The sequence below is a fragment of the Hemiscyllium ocellatum genome, chromosome 11 (assembly GCF_020745735.1).
Source record: "Hemiscyllium ocellatum isolate sHemOce1 chromosome 11, sHemOce1.pat.X.cur, whole genome shotgun sequence".
Lineage (NCBI taxonomy): Eukaryota > Metazoa > Chordata > Chondrichthyes > Orectolobiformes > Hemiscylliidae > Hemiscyllium > Hemiscyllium ocellatum.
In genome coordinates, this window is record NC_083411.1 from 73,212,533 (window position 1) to 73,218,532 (window position 6,000).

Sequence of the window (6,000 nt, forward strand, 5' to 3'; positions counted from 1 at the left end):
CGCTGCCGCTATTCCCACTGCCTGTATACACTCACTCTCTCTCTATCCCCACTGCTTGTATATACACACGCTGCTGCTATTCCCACTGCCTGTATACACTCACTCTCTCTCTATCCCCACTGCTTGTATATACACACGCTGCTGCTATTCCCACTGCCTGTATACACACAATCTCTCTCTCTCTCTATCCCCACTGCCTGTAGATACACACACACTCTCTCTCTCTATCCCCACTGCCTGTATATACACACACTCTCTCTCTATCCACAATGCCTGTATATACACAGTCCCTTTATCCCCACTGCCTATATATACAGTCACTTTCTCTATGCCCACGGCCTGTATATGCACATTCTCTCTCTATCCCCACTGCCTGAATATACACACACACACTCTTTCTCTCTATCCCCACTGCCTGTATATGCAGTCTCTCTCTCTATCCCCACTTCGTGTATATACACAGTCTCTCTCTCTCTCTAACCCCATTGACTATATATACACACACTTTCTCTATCCCCACTGCCTGTATATACACATTCTCACTCTCTCTCTATCCCCACTGCCTGTATATGCAGTCTCTTTATCCGCACTGCCTGTATATACAGTCTCTCTCTCTCTCTATCCCCACAGCCTGTATATAAACACTTTCTCTATCCCCTCTGCCTGTATATATACATTCTCTCTCTATCCCCACTGCCTGTATATACACACTCTATCTATCCCCACTGCCTGAATATACACACATTCTCTCTATCCCCACTGCCTGTATATGCAGTCTCTCTCTCTCTAGCCCCACAGCCTGTATATAACCACTCAATCTATCCCCTCTGCCTGTATATACACATTCTCCCTCTCTCTATCTCCACTGTCTGTATATACACACTCTCTCTATCCCACTACCTGTATATACACACACTCTATATCTATTCTCACTGCCTGATACAAACTCTTTCTATCCCCACTGCCTGTATATAGACACACTCTCTCTATCCCAACTGCCTGTGTATACACAGTCTCTCTTTATCCCCACTGCCTGTATATACAGTCTCTTTCTCTCTATCCCTACTGCCTGTATATACTGTCTCTCTATCCCCACTGCCTGTAGATACACAGACTCTTTATCTATCCCCACTGCCTGCACATACACACTCTTTCTCTATCCCCACTGCCAGTATATACTCACTCACTTTATCCCCACTGCCTGTATTTACAACTCTCTCTATCCCCACTGCCTGTATATACACAGTCGCTCTCTCTATGCCCACTGCCTGTATATGCACATTCTCTCTCTATCCCCACTGCCTGAATATATACACACACACACTCTTTCTCTCTATCCCCAATGCCTGTATATACACAGTCTCTCTCTCTATCCTCACTGCCTGTATATACAGTCTCTCTTTATCCCCACTGCCTGTATATGCACAGTCTCTCTCTATCCCTACTTCGTGTATATATACAGTCTCTCTCTCTATCCCCACTGCATGAATATACACACACTCTCTCTCTCTATCCCCACTGCCTGTATATAGTCTCTCTCTCTCTCAATCCCCACAGCCTGTATATAAACTCTCTCTATCCCGTCTGCCTGTATATATACACATTCTCTCTCTATCCCCACTGCCTGTATATACAACTCTCTCTATCCCCACTGCCTGTATATGCTCTCTCTCTCTCTCAATCCCCACTGCCTGTATATACACATTCTCTCTCTCTATCCCCACTGCCTGAATATACACACACTCTCTCTATCTCCACTGCCTGAATATGCAGTCTCTTTATCCCCACTGCCTGTATATACAGTCTCTCTCTCTCTCTATCCCCACAGCCTATATATAAACACTCTCTCTATCCACTCTGCCTGTATATACACATTCTCTCTCTATCACCACTGCCTGTATATATACACACACTATCTCTACCCCAACTGCCTGTGTATACATAGTCTCTCTTTATCCCCACTGCCTGTATATACAGTCTCTTTTTCTCTGTCCCTACTGCCTGTATATACAGTCTCTCTATCCCCACTGCCTGTATATGCACAGACTCTTTATCTATCCCCACTGGTTGCATATACACTCTCTCTCTCTATCCCCACTGCCTGTGTATACACACACTCTCTCTATCCCCACTGTCTATACTCACTTTCTCTCTATCCCCACTGCCTGTATATACAGTCTCTCCCTCTCTATCCCCACTGCCTGTATATACACACTCTCTCTATCCCCACTGCCTGTGTATACACAGTCTCTCTATCCCCATCGCCTGCATATATACACACACTCTCTTTATCCCCACTGGCTCTATATACAGTCTCTTTCTCTCTATCCCTACTGCCTGTATATACACACTCTCTCTGTATCCCCACTGCCTATACTCACTTTCTATCCCCACTGCCTATATATTCACAGTCTCTCTCTCTATCCCCACTGCCTTAATATACACACACACTCTATCCCCACTGCCTGTATATACAGTTTCTCTCTCTCTAACCCCATTGCCTGTATATACACACTCTCTCTCTATCCCCACTGCCTGAATATACACACACTCTCTATCCCCACTGCCTGTATATACACAGTCTCTCTCTCTCTAACCCCATTGCCTGTATATACACACTTTCTCTATCCCCACTGCCTGTATATGCAGTCTCTTTATCCCCAATCCTGTATATAGTCTTTCTCTCTCCCTATCCCCGCAGCCTGTAGAGAAACACTCTCTCTATCCCCTCTGCCTGTATATACACATTCTCTCTCTATCCCCACTGCCTGTATATACACACACTCTCTCTATCCCAACTGCCTGTGTATACACAGTGTCTCTTTATCCCCACTGCCTGTATATACAGTCTCTTCCTCTCTATCCCTACTGCCTGTATATACAGTCTCTCTATCCCCACTGTTTGTATATACACAGAATCTCTATCTATCCCCACTGCCTGCATATACACACTCTCTCTCTCCATCCCCACTGCCTGTATTTCCACACTCTCTTTATTCCCACTGCCTGTATATACACACTCTCTCTCTATCCCCACTGCCTATACTGACTTTCTCTCTATCCCCACTGCCTGTATGTACAGTCTCTTTCTCTCTATCCCCACTGCCTGTGTATACACACACTCACTATCCCCACTGCCTATATATACACACACTCTCTCTATCCCCACTGCCTGTATATACACACACTCTCTATATCCCCAATGCCTGTATATACACAGTTTCTTTAACCCCACGGCCTGTATACATAGCCTCTCTCTCTCTCTCTCTATCCCCACTACCGGTATATACACAGTCTCTCTCACTCTCTATCCTCACTGCCTGTGTATACACAGTCTCTCTTTATACCCACTGCCTGTATATACAGTCTCTCTCTCTCTCTATCCCCACTTCCTGTATATATACAGTCTCTCTCTCTAACCCCACTGCCTCAATATTCACTCTCTCCCTCTCTATCCCCACAGCCTGTATAGACACAGTCTCTTTCTCTCTATCCCTACTTCCTGTACATACACACTCTCTTTATCCCCACTGCCTGTATATACAGACACTCTCTATCCCCACTGCTTGTATATACACACACTCTCTATTCCCACTGCCTGTATATACACTCCCCTCTCTATCCCCACTGTCTGTACACACACTCTCTTTATCCACACTGCCTGTATATACACTCTCTCTCTCTCTCTATTCAGGCAGTGGGGATAGAGAGAGAGAATGTGTACATACAGAGAGTGGGGATACACATTCTCTCTCTCTCTATCCCCACTGCCAGTATGTACACATTCTCTCTCTATCCCCACTGCCTGAATATACACACACTCTCTATCCCCACTGCCTGAATATACACACACTCTCTATCCCCACTGCCTATATATACACAGTCTCACTATCCCCACTGCCTGTATATACACACTCTTTATCCCCACTGCCTGTATATACACACTCTCTCTCTATCCCCACTGCCTATACTCACTTTCTCTTTATACCTCCTGCCTGTATATACACAGTCTCTCTTTATCCCCACTGCCTGTATATACAGTCTCTCTCTCTCTCTATCCCCACTTCCTGTACATATACAGTCTCTCTCTCTAACCCCACTGCCTCAATATACACTCTCCCTCTCTATCCCCACAGCCTGTATGTACACAGTCTCTTTCACTCTATCCCCACTGCCTGTATATACACACACTCACTATCACCACTGCCTATATATACGGACACTCTCTCTATCCCCATTGCCTGTTTATACACACACTCTCTATATCCCCAATGCCTGTATATACACAGTTTCTTTAACCCCACGGCCTGTATACATAGTCTCTCTCTCTCTCTCTCTCTATCCCCACTGCCGGTATATACACAGTCTCTCTCACTCTCTATCCTCACTGCCTGTATATACACAGTCTCTCTTTATCCCCACTGCCTGTATATACAGTCTCTCTCTCTCTATCCCCACTTCCTGTATATATATATACACAGTCTCTCTCTCTAACCCCACTGCCTAAAAATACACTCTCTCCCTCTCTATCCCCACAGCCTGTATAGACACAGTCTCTTTCTCTCTATCTGTAAATGTGTTGCTGGTCAAAGCACAGCAGGTTAGGCAGCATCTCAGGAATAGAGAATTCGACGTTTCGAGCATAAGCCCTTCATCAGGAATAAGAGAGAGAGAGCCAAGCAGGCTGAGATAAAAGGTAGGGAGGAGGGACTAGGGGGAGGGGCGATGGAGGTGGGATAGGTGGAAGGAGGTCAAGGTGAGGGTGATAGGCCGGAGTGGGGTGGGGGCGGAGAGGTCAGGAAGAGGATTGCAGGTTAGGAGGGCGGTGCTGAGTTGAGGGAACCGACTGAGACAAGGTGGGGGGAGGGGAAATGAGGAAGCTGGAGAAATCTGAATTCATACCTTGTGGTTGGAGGGTTCCCAGGCGGAAGATGAGGCGCTCCTCCTCCAGCCATCGTGTAGTTGTGTTCTGCCGGTGGAGGAGTCCAAGGACCTGCATGTCCTCGGTGGAGTGGGAGGGGGAGTTAAAGTGTTGAGCCACGGGGTGATTGGGTTGGTTGGTTCGGGCGGCCCAGAGGTGTTCTCTGAAGCGTTCCGCAAGTAAGCGGCCTGTCTCACCAATATAGAGGAGGCCACATCGGGTGCAGCGGATGCAATAGATGATGTGTGTGGAGGTACAGGTGAACTTGTGGCGGATATGGAAGGATCCCTTGGGGCCTTGGAGGGAAGTGAGTGTGGAGGTGTGGGCGCAAGTTTTACATTTCCTGCGGTTGCAGGGGAAGGTGCCGGGGGTGGAGGTTGGGTTGGTGGGGGGTGTGGATCTGACAAGGGAGTCACGAAGGGAGTGGTCCTTGCGGAACGCTGATAGGGGAGGGGAGGGAAATATATCCTTGGTGGTGGGGTCCGTTTGGAGGTGGCGGAAATGGCGGCGGATGATACGTTGTATGTGCAGGTTGGTGGGGTGGTAGGTGAGAACCAGTGGGGTTCTGTCTTGGTGGCGGTTGGAGGAGCGGGGCTCAAGGGCAGAGGAGCAGGAAGTGGAGGAGATGCGGTGGAGGGCATCGTCGATCACGTCTGGGGGGAATCTGCGGTCCTTGAAGAAGGAGGCCATCTGGGCTGTGCGGTGTTGGAATTGGTCCTCCTGGGAGCAGATGCGGCGGAGACGAAGGAATTGCCACCTCCAAACGGACCCCACCACCAAGGATCCGCCACCTCCAAACGGACCCCACCACCAAGGATCCGCCACCTCCAAACGGACCCCACCACCAAGGATCCGCCACCTCCAAACGGACCCCACCACCAAGGATATATTTCCCTCCCCTCCCCTATCAGCGTTCCGCAAGGACCACTCCCTTCGTGACTCCCTTGTCAGATCCACACCCCCCACCAACCCAACCTCCACCCCCGGCACCTTCCCCTGCAACCGCAGGAAATGTAAAACTTGCACCCACACCTCCACACTCACTTCCCTCCAAGGCCCCAAGGGATCCTTCCATATCC